Genomic DNA, 12,500 nt, shown 5'->3' with positions numbered 1-12,500 from the left:
CCTGTGTGGTTGTGTGTGTGTGTGTGCATGCGCGCATGTGTGCATGTGTTAGAGATTTGAACACAAAGGGTGATGTCGGTTATTAGCTGATGCCATGACTAATTCATTTTACTATTTTTATTTGAAAATTCATTTAGTGTTTATTTTTTATTCAGGTTTCGTTGTAATGAAATAATTTGATGAAATGTTGATCTGAGAGATTTCTCAAAGAGAATGTCAGTGTGATGCTTTAATGTGATCTGCTTAATTTGATAAGCTCTGGGTGGCCCTGAGTGATGTTATGTTATATTAGCAATGTGCTGTGGTGTGTGTGTGTGTGTGTGTGTGTGTGTGTGTGTGTGTGTGTGTGTGTGTGTGTGTGTGTGTGTGTGTTTTGTTTGTTTGTTTGTGTGTGTGTGTGTGTGTGTGTGTGTGTGTGTGTGTGTGTGTGTGTGTGTGTGTGCATCTTATTTCTTTTTTCTTAACTGTGATCCCTCCCTCTCTTATTTTCAATTTCAGCCATGCCGGTTTGTTCACCTTTTTTTTTCTTCTTCTACTTTTTTTTTTTTTTTCTAGAAAGCATTGACTTTTCTCTGTCTTTTTCTAGACCTGATAATTGGGCATTTTTGCTATGTTGCTTTTTTTTTCCACACCTAGGATGTGCAAGGTGCCCATTGGCAATTTTTGTACGCTTCATATATGATTCTGTGTATTGTGTATGCTTATGTCCATGTTTGGGTTAGCTGGGTTGTTGTCTGTTTGTTTTTCATCCTCTAGTGAAGAACTGGTGGAATGGTCAACATAAGAGGCAAGTCCTAGATGTGTTAGGTGCATGAATGTAATACTGACGATGAAAGTAAATCAAATGGCTTACATTTGATTTTGAATCGAGCTCTCCATAAATGTTCATAACAATTATGATATACTGATAGTGTATGTGTACACACACACACGCACACACACACACACACACACACACACACAAACACACAAACACAATAACACACACAGATAGATAGATAGATAGACAGACAGACAGACAGACAGACAGACAGACAGATAGATAGATAGATAGATAGATAGATAAAATAAGCTGATTTATATTACGCCTTATCAAATCATTTTGCTCTAAATGCTCCAGAATTACAATAGTTCTAATCTAAACAGAAAAGAAAAACACATATATGATATATATATATACATACATACATACATACATATACACAGAGAGAAAAGTCATACAAAGACTGAAGAGAGAGACTGAGACACAGAGAGAATGAATGAATGAATGAATGAATTAATCTTTATTCTCCAACAGTGAAGACACTAGCACTTTGGCCGACTTACACATCTGCCGTTGTACTAAGAGACACACAAACATATATGCATATAAATGTTGTTATACTTACTGCATGTATAATGTACAAGTATAACACAGCGTACTGGGAGACGCAACATCACTCACATCTGTAAGAAATGGAAGCAAGTAACACACACACACACACACACACACACACACCACACACACTAACACACACACTAACGCACACACACACCAAGGGAAAAACAACAACAAAACCCTAGCATCAATGCTACACATAGATGACTCAAGAGAAATTAACACAGAAAAGTAATGATAAAATTTCAAAACACAGATATAAGAGACATAAAAGATAGCAAATAAGGAGACATGTAATAAGGATATGGACAGATGGACACATTATGAGAAAGAAAGTGAGAGGGAGAGAGAAAGCGGAGAGAAAGACAGAGACAGAGAGAGACACAGTGAGAGACAGACACACTGAGAGAGAGAGAGAGAGATGTAAAGATACGTCAGTATGGAAAAAAACAAAAAAAGGGAGACACACAGAGAGAGAAAGACACACAGAGAGAGACATACGTCAGAAGTGAATGTGAGAGTTGCAGCCTACAACTGCAGTAGAAGAAAAAAACATCATACAATCTCACACACACACACACTCTCTCTCTCTCTCTCTCTCTCTCTAGTCTTAACCACCTATTAGTTTGGAGTTGGAGAGAAAGATACATGGTAGGGGGGGGAGGGGGGCGGGGGCGAGGGGGAGTGTGGTAAAGAGCAAGAGTGTAGGGAGGAGTGCGACGATATGGGCTGATTGTGAGCAAATTGGTGTAATGTTGTTGTTGCACTGTGCTTCATCAGCATTAAGACCAATGAAATAGCTCTGCACATAATCACTGAAGACCCACCTCACTGATTCACCGCATGTCAAAAGTGCATTACGATAAGAGCATATATAATATAAGCCATACGTCGCAGATGACAATCAGCTTACTCCAGCCATACATTTCAACCCAGTGCAAGTAAGCACCCATGAGGTTTTTTCTGTATGTGTGTGTGTGTGTGTGTATGTGTGTGTGTGTGTGTGTGTGTGTGTGTGTGTGTGTGTGTGTGTGTGTGTGTGTGTGTGTGTGTGTGTGTGTGTGTGTGTGTGGTGGGTTTTATTGCTTGCTTGTTTGTTTTTTGTATGTGCATAATACACTACACACACACGCACACTCACACATACAACACACACACACACACACACACACACACACATATATATATATATATATATATATATATATATATATATATATATATATATAATAATCATTAGACAGATAGATGGATATGTTCAGATGAGATAAAAAAATAAATAAATAAATAAAAATTTTAAAAAACCCACTGGTTGTGTGTGCAGGATGCAGTTTGTGCATGTAAAGAACCCACATCAAAAAAAACCTGAAAGTTGTGGGTGAAAATCCACTTTGACAGTATAACAAATACACCTGCAGACAGAAAACAACAACAAAAACACATCATATGTATATGTAGCACTCCACTAAGGCAACGTTCTATCTCTGAGCTTCACTTTCACACAGAAAAATCTGCATCACAAAAAAACTAATATAATACAATACAATCAGTTACATACGATACGCACGCGCGCGCACACACACACACACACTTGCACACACACACACACACACACACACACACACACAGTGTATAAAATGAGTGTGTCATGCAAGCTCCTGAAGAGCTGCCAACCATGGCTAAGCAATATGCTTCAGTCCACGGAATAATTTATGGTGCTGGTCACTGGATGCAGCAAATGCCAACAACAAAATGTTTAAATCACTGGTGAGGTACAGTTTTTCTTCTTTTTTTTTTTTTTTTTTTCTTTTTTTTTTCAAAAACAATTGTTTTCTTTTGAGTTTGCTAAAACCAAATTTATCCCAATTCAACTTAATTATCTAGAAAATGCAAACAACATGGCTTGGCTGCTGAGGCTTTCTCTCAAATTAAAAAAAATTAATCAATAAATAACAACATTTTAAAGACTGGTTCAAAGCAAGAATGAGTAGAGATTGAGCCAGATGGCATAACATGCATTTGCGAACACAGATTTCTTTTATTTCACTTGAGCTTACTACTGATCTCCAGAAATGATAAATTTACCATTACGTACTCTATCTGGGATTCAAAGTTTCCAAAGCTTTAGTAACACTGATCATATTCAAGCTTTTTTTCTTTTAAATAAAAAATAAACTAACACTGAATCCATTAAGAAAAGAAAATCATAATTTGTCATCTTAAGAAAACTAAATAATACTATTGCTCTAGCTGTCCTTTAAATCTGTGGTTGTGCTGCAGTATATTGATGAGTGTGTGTATGTGTGTTTGCACTGGTGCATATATATGTACATATATATGCATATATGTGCCCATGCGTATACATCTGTATATATGTTATCTCCATGCGCATTCACTCTCTCTCTATCTCTCTCTGGAAGATGTATTCTTGTCTACAAGTGTGTACCAATCAGCTGTTCTGTGTATGTCAATGTGCCAGAGAGAGTGCATGCGTGCATGCATGGTTGTGTTTGTGTATGCTGGTTTGTTATTAATTCAATGTCTGTTTATTAAAGTGATTTTAGGTGGGCGGGAAAGTGTGCAGTGCATGTGTTTATGTGTGTGGGTATGTGTTTGAACTGTATAACAAAATAACTAACGTATAATGAAATATAAATTTAGAATGAAAACAGAAATCTGGGCAATGGAAACAAAGGAATCTGATTGTTTAACCATAAAATTGTCCATCTGACGAGCAAGAAGAGCAACTATGAAATTAACCAATCATGAAAAACACATGTCAAAATACTTACAGGTACTTAGCTACTGGACATTTAGATAAAACAAATAAAAATATTGAATGTGTGTGTGTGTGTGTGTGTGTGTGTCTGTGTGTGTGTCTGTGTGTGTGTCTGAAGGATGTCTGAATGAATGGGTGAATGACGATGGACAGACTGATGGAAGGACAATTGACAACTGATTAAGGCAAAACAGCAATTTATCACACACACACACACACACACACACACACACACACACACACACACACACACAGACATACATAATGATTTATCATCGTTTTGCTATGAATACTGGGGGCCATGGTTTTGATCCAGGAATACTTGAAATACACTGGACAGTTTATCATGTGCATATATTGCACACACACACACACACACACACACACACACACACACACACACACACATATCTGAGACACTACACAAGTGGGATGGTAGCTGGGGGTTCTCTCCCTACACTTCTGCTCTCCACCCCCTTCCCCCACTTCCTCCCTCATGTCAGTTCCCCTGTATTGCAATTCAAAATCACTGTACAAAAGCAAATCTGCATACAACTGGAGTTTTATCATAAACTTCAATAACTGAGATGGCCTTTGATGCAAAGTAACAATCTCATGCAAATTTTCACTTTCAAGATGCATCACGCATTGATGTTATTGGTGTGATGTGTATACCAAGTGAAACCTGACGCGGTTTGTGTATGTGAGAGAGAGAGAGAGTGAAAGTGAGAGGCTGTGACTGTGACTCTGTGTGTGTGTGTGTGTGTGTGTGTGTGTGTGTGTGTGTGTGTTTATGTGCCTGTGTGCATGTGTGTGTGTGTGTGTGTGTGTGTGTGTGTGTGTGTGTGTGCGTGTGTGTGTATGCATGTATGAATGTGCCATTCCAACTTTGGAGGAGACCCAGAAAGCTATCCGTCTGCTATCCAATGGCAAAGCCCCTGGCTAAGACTCCATTCCAGCTGAGGTCTACAAATGTGGTGGTATGGCGCTGACTGAGAAGCTTCATCAGCTATTCCAGCTCATCTGGCAGCATGAGGCAGTTCCACAGGACTTCAAAGACGCTTCCATCATACACCTGTACAAGCGCAAAGGAAATCGTCAGGCCTGTGACAACCATCGTGGAATATCCCTGCTGTCCGTCACAGGCAAGACTCTGGCCAGAGTGTTACTCAACCATCTCATAGTGCACCTTGAGCAAGGTCTCCTACCAGAGAGCCAGTGTGGCTTCCGGAAAGAACGCAGGACTATCGACATGGTGCTTGCTGCCAGGCAGCTCCAGGAGAAGTGTCAGGAACAGAACGCCGACCTTCACTCCATTTATGTCAATCTGACCAAGGCCTTCGATACTGTTAGCAGAGATGGCCTTTGGAGAATCATGGCAAAGTACGGATGTCCCAGAAAGTTCATCACCATCATACGGCAGCTACACGATGGGATGCTACCCCGAGTCCAAGACAACGGAGAGACCATTCTCTGTCTCCAACGGAGTCAAGCAAGGGTGTGTTCTTGCCCCCACCCTGTTCAGTCGCATGTTTTCAGCCATGCTGACAGATGCCTTCAGAGACGCTGATGTAGGCATTGGCATCAGGTACCGCACAGATGGCTCACTCCTCAACCTCAGGAGGCTTCAAGCAAAAACCAAGGTGAGGACAGACACCGTCAATGACTTCCTGTTTGCTGATGACTGCGCTCTCAATGCTGCCTCCGTAGCTGACATGCAACACAGTGTCGACAAGTTCTCTGCTGCCTGTGACAACTTTGGCCTCACAATCATCACAAAGAAGACTGAGGTGATGCACCAGCCAGCTCCAGGAAAGCCTTACGTTGAACAAAACATCTTTATCAACGGGCAACGACTGAATGCGGTGGACAAGTTCACATACCTGGGCAGTACACTCTCTCGCACAGTTGTCATCGATGACGAGGTGAATGCCAGACTCGCCAAAGCCTTCAGCAGACTCCTTATGAACGTTTGGAACGCCACGCCAAAAAGCTTAACTACTTCCACACCACCAGCCTCAGAAAACTTCTCGGCATAAAGTTGCAAGAGAAGATCCCTGACACAGAGGTGCTCACTCGTGCAAACTTGCCCAGCATCTACACCATCTTGATGCAGGCCCAGCTGCGCTGGGCAGGCCATGTAGTTCACATGCCAGACCACCAGCTCCCCAAGAAACTGCTGTACGGCGAACTCCAACATGGCAAGCACTCCCATGGAGGCCAAAAGAAGCACTTCAAAGACACTCTGAAAGCTTCTCTGAAGGCCTTCAACATCAGCCACGACACATGGGAGCTGAATGCAATGGACAGACCAAAGTGGCGTTCAGCTGTCCACAAAGGCGCCAAATCCTGTGAGGCCAACGGAATTGCTGCAGCAGAGTAACGCAGACAGGCCAGGAAAAGCAGTGCCAGCAAGTCCCCGACAGCCGCCACCATCCCCTGTCCACACTGCATCAGAACCTTCCGGGCGCAGATTGGCCTGACCAGTCATCTGCGCAGCCACAGCCCAACCCACCCACCCCCAGGATGACTAGATGGTCCTTGTCAATGCCGATGGACGAACCACACAATGTGTTTGTGTGTGTGTGTGTGTGTGTGTGTGTGTGTGTCTGTGCATGTATGAATGTGTTTGTGCGTGTGTGTGTGTGTGTGCATGTGTATGCGCGTGTGTTCCAGTGGTTCACATGAATGATGAACAAGTTGTGTTGTGCCTTGATCTAGACAGGAATCAATAAAGCGAGGGAAAACCCAATACAATTATCATAATCATCATCATCATTGGTACTGCTGCTGTTGATCTAGCTGATTGTCTTGTTGTTCCCTATCGTTCTTGTCCTCAGTTCATGCGGAACAATACAATGACACCACTGTTTCAGCTCTTGCTTTGGTTTTTCATGTTCTCCGCGTTGTTACCTTGGGTGTCTTTCAGGGCCACTGAACAAACCTGTACGCAACAGCCTGAAATATGCGCTCTCCATAGTTATCAATTTAGATTTTTTTTAAATTGTAACATGTGTGTTCATAGGTGGTTTAATCTAACAAAACAGAATGACTTTTCCTTCATACATGTGAGCAAAAAAACAACAAAATGGGGAGTCTGAACTTCCTTGATAAAATGCCAGATGAATGAACAGCTACTTTTTTTTTCCAATCTTGTTTTGTTTGTTTGTCTGGGGGTTTTGTACAAAAAAAAAAAAAAAAAAAAAAGAAAAACTCTTTTCTATGACTGCTTTCAAATTAATGGTCTCTTGCAATAAACCAAGCATCCATCCCCTCCCCCCAACCAAATTAATCAATTCTACTGGGGTGTGAAACATCTTTTAATTTGGTGGGATTGCTGATACACACACACACACACCATTCCCCCCCCCCCCCCCAAAAAAAAAGAAAAATAGAGAGGGAGACAAGAAACAACTCTTGCGCAGTTGAAAGCAATAATGCATTGTCCTTCAGATTGATTTTGTTCATGTGTGTGTGCGTGTGTGTGTGTTTGCTTTATTTGTAGGGTTTTTTTGTTATTGTTTTTTCATGTGTGTATTTTTTATTTGTTGTTTTTTATGTGTTTTGTTGTTGTTTGTTTTTATTTGTTTGTGTGCGTGCACGTGCGTGCGTGCGTGAGTTGTTGTTGTTGTTGCTGCTTGTTTGCTTGTTGCTGATTTGTGTTTAGGTTTTTTTTATGAGGTAAACAGCTTCTTGGTCCCACCATCCAAACCCCTTCTCATATCATCATCCCCAGTCCCAGGCCAACAGCTACTGTACAGTCTTTTTACACACACCCCACCCCCCATTCATTCTTCCCCTCTCAGCCCCCCACCCCACCCCCATTCCTCCCTTCTTCCAGCCCTACCTATCTTCATTTATCATTCTGGGCTAGCATCCCAGGGAGGTGCCAGCGGGCACACACAACACAATGACTCTTGACCACTGGGTATGTGTACAACAAAGCAAACATGCCTCTCTCTGGAACAGCTGCCTAGCCAGCACCAGCAGACAACAGAATATTACCCCTCTCCCCCCCCCCCCCCCCCCCCCCCCCCCCCCCCCCCCCCCCCCCCCACACACACTTCCCCAACCCTCACACACACACACACACACATCCTACCTCCTTTCCTCCTCCAAACATCTACCAATCAAACTCCAAAGATCATCAGTCCCCACCTCCATACCCCTCCACACCCACATCCCCACAATACGTCCCCCCCCCCCCCCCCCCCTTCTCCCCCACTGGCACCCCCCTCATCCCTTATCGTCTGTCATGCGACGCACACAACACACGGAAGAGAACAGAAAGTTTGTGGCAGCAGTTGTTTCCCTTCTCACGCTGCCTGCCTTCCTGCCTGCGTGACTTGCCTGCCCCTCCGTCGTCCACGCACGCACGCGCGCGCTCTCGCTCGCTCACTGTGCATGCACACGCACGCGCACACACATGCAGAGCGCGCTGCCGACTCGCCTTAGCCTACCTCACCGCACACACACCGCATTCAACCCGTGCACGCGCACGCACGCGCATTTCTTTCGCTCTCGATCGGTCTCCCTCACTCTTCTTGTCTTTTCGTCTCCTTCAGTAGTGTGTGTGTGTGTGTTTGTGTGAGTTTCTCACGCGCATTTTATACTTGTCTGACGACGCTGTCAGAGTGCAGTTTGTTGCAGAAGAAAGTGTTACTAGTAGGACACTCCTCGACTGCAAATACTGTTGCTGTTTTCTGTTGGCCATATTCCGAGGATATTATTTTGTTTTGTTTGTTTCTGTTTTCTTTTTTTCTATCCAGGTCTCTTTTTTTTTTCTTTTCTTTTTTTTTTGTTGTTTGTTTTTTGGTTTTTTTTTTTTTTTTTTTTTTTTTGTTTGTTTTTTTTACAGAGGGACTATCTGTATGTAGCACCGCTGGCCGAAGACTGTGTCGTGATAAAAGAGGCTGGCCAATTGTCCCCAGAATATCTTCCACCGAAATTCTTGTTCGGTAAAATTTGATTTGTTTCTGTAAGAATTTGTTTTATTCTTAATTGATTTTTTTTTTCTTTTCTTTTTTTTTTTCTTTTTTTTAATCAATTTTCCTGTGAACATTGTGAATAAATACATGATGCCAGCCCCACACCACCCCTTTCTCTCTCATACGTGCACTACATACATGATGCATGTACACACACACACACACACACACACACACGTGGAAACACACATACAACAGCCAGCACACATGCACACACACACACACACACACCTATACATCACACACACTCACATAAACCTGTTAAAAAATAACCCACATATGACATAAACTTCCACCACCACCCCAACCACTTTCCATCAAACTAATCCCCTAAACAAAATCAAACCACAAACTGGAGGACCAGGGAGGGGGGATGAGGGAACGACAGGGGAAGGCAGAGGAGAGGGGGGGGGTCGTTGGGATGAGGGAGGACAGCAAGCTAATCACAAAGCGTTAATGAACAACAATAAAACAGGCGCAAACGCTGACAACACCCAAATGAACTTCTAAATGAAAATGTACACACAAACTGTGTAAACACTGCGAATAAATAACTCAGCCCACCTACATGAAATCAACACCTCGATAACTCACACTGCTCTGCTCGACTGCCTGTGCACCCTCCCTAGTCAATCACTCACCTTCAACTACTGCTTTTAAGTGAGTGACTGTCCCCCATTCTTAATTAGCTGTACAGCAGGCCAGCACATTTGTCAATATGAAAAATTTCAGTCCATCAGCCACATGAAAGGGCGAAGAAGGATGTCGGGCCACATGTTTGGGCAGTTAATCACACAGCAGGGACACACTTTTAATTAAGCGTCTATAGGTGATGCAAGTGGCTCCAGAGTGTTCAGAGTTTATCCCCACAAAGCATATTATATATAATATAACATTCAAGCCATCAATTTTCCTATACCATCCCTCTGCTCGCAAGTGTTCCTGACAGCCCTCATATGAAACACAAAATCCCAACAATAAAAAAAATGAATTCTTAATATTTATGATAATAACAATCAACAATCTCACATCCCTGTACTACATCCTTCAGTTTCTGCAAATATAGGCACACAAAAATTATGTAGTATATAAAAAATAATATTATTTATGAACAGATAAAAACACATGACTATTAATTTATTGCTTGTCAGAGAAACCTGAATCATGATACATTTTCCACCTCTTGCACCAAACATGATATGATCAGTTACTACACTAGGAACATCAGAAAATAAAGAAATAATATGAAATTCTTGTTCAACATCTGAGCAGAATGTATGACACACACTGAAGGTAATCATGTACCACTGTCAGCTGGTAAAAACTTTGTGATATAAAGCTGTGTGGAGTGCTGAAAACTGAATATGACAAAAAGCTTTTTCTTCCTGCTTTTTTCAACATCACTAAAACAACATTCATGTTTTCAACAAATCCAAATATATGCTGAAAAAAAATGTTACTTCCACGTGGTACTGCTCTATAACACATTCACAATATCAAAGTTAAAATCAAGATATTGTGATTGCCAAGAACATGAAAATCAAACACGTTCAATCATTAGTTCCTACTTGTGCTACTCTTTTGCACATTCACAATGATAAAAGTTAAACTTTTCTATGATGCGTATAATCCTGTGGATTCAGTGGGCTTAACCTCAAACCTAGATTCAAGGGATTTTGTCTCAAGACAGACAGAGGAGTTTGTGGAATCAACATGTACTGAGTAAGTACAACTGACACACTACAACCTTCAGAAATATACCTACATACATATATCACTGGTGCAAAAAGAAACAGAAATTACCAACTGACTGATAATGTGAAATACAGATAGTCATAGTATGCATTGCATTTGCAGAGAGATTTTGAAAGAAAGAGGTTCAAGACTGAGTGTACTCATACATTCATTCATGTGTCCACACATGTGCATACATCATACATGTAATAAAGTGTGGTGATTGTGCATTGCAGTGTGCACCATTTGTAACATAACAGGTGTATCTATAAGGATTCACATTTATAAGCAAAAAAGAGGGGCAGCTAATCCAGTGTTTGAGCAGGAACACAAAATCATTTTTCATTTTGCATCAGAACCTGTGTGTATCTAGTGTAAATTCAGTATTTTATACATAAATTATGTGTTCTGACTTCCCTGTTCAAAGTTCCACACACACTCACAGTGACATACACATGTGTGCGTTCATGTGTCTACATATTACTAACACAGATGCATTTATGTGAGGGCACATAAATGAGAAGAAACAAGTTCACTGATGGCACATCAAGCCTACAAATCATTTTTCACTTCTATGTACATTCTGTCAATTCAATGTTATCATACACAAACTTTTATTTTTCACACAATAATGTCCAGGATAGATTTACAAATAAACAGTATAGTTTGAGTGGTGGTAACACCTTGAATTTTCACACACACACACACACACACACACACACACACACACACGCACACACACAAACACACGCACACGCACATGCAATGATGCACACATACACACACACTTTAAAACACATAACATGTGCAGGAACTCACATAATTCACACCAAAAATGCATGCATACACACAAGCAAGCATGCAAATGCACACAGAACACACGCATCATGGACTGAGCTAAAGCAGAAATCTGATACTGATGTGCATATTTCTCAAACTCCTTCACCCCTACCTGATTCGAACCCCCTCGTCCCCCAGCAAACACATATATATGTATACATGTATGTATATATAATACCACACACTCCTACCCTCTGCCCATACATATGTATACACGCACACCACACACACATACACACACAAACGCACGCACACACACGCACACACACACACATGCACGCACACAAACACACATGCACATGCACACACACACTTACTGATGACTTCACAGCATTACTCAGTTTAGAAAAGAATAAACACAAGAATAAGGAAACACAAAAGCTCCACATAAAGTCTGATGTGACAAGAGTAAAACTAAAAGAGAGAGAGAGACAACTGGCCAGAACAGAGTCAGAGAGAGGGAGAGAGATGGTTTGACTGAGAAAGAGAGAGGGGGATGTGAGAGAGAGAAGTGAGAGAGAGAGCAATGAGTGCTTGCTTGTTCATACCGGGGAGGCCAGCGTGCAACGCCGCCATGTTTCACTTATCAAATCAAATACCTAGTTCGTTCAGAATGCTCACAAGGGGGTGGGTCCACCAGCCCAGCTCAAAAACTCGGAATGGGGAGTGGTGAGAGGTCTCGCGTGGTTGGGTCTGCGAGCAGTCAAACTCCAAGCCACTTGTAAGCTTTGCAATGATATGAGCGTGTCAAAGTAAAAACAGCCAGCCTCGCTCAATACAC

At 41.8% G+C, this 12,500-nt stretch overlaps 1 protein-coding gene across 2 annotated transcripts in view; it reads right to left on the bottom strand.

The window, feature by feature from the left end:
* The window catches only part of LOC143295306 (uncharacterized), a 275,100-nt gene that overhangs the window by 262,128 nt on the left and 472 nt on the right, over window positions 1-12,500 (bottom strand). The gene's annotated exons all lie outside the window — the stretch shown is intronic.

The sequence above is a fragment of the Babylonia areolata genome, chromosome 20 (assembly GCF_041734735.1).
Source record: "Babylonia areolata isolate BAREFJ2019XMU chromosome 20, ASM4173473v1, whole genome shotgun sequence".
NCBI lineage: Eukaryota > Metazoa > Mollusca > Gastropoda > Neogastropoda > Buccinidae > Babylonia > Babylonia areolata.
This window is presented reverse-complemented; position numbering and strand designations above follow the sequence as displayed.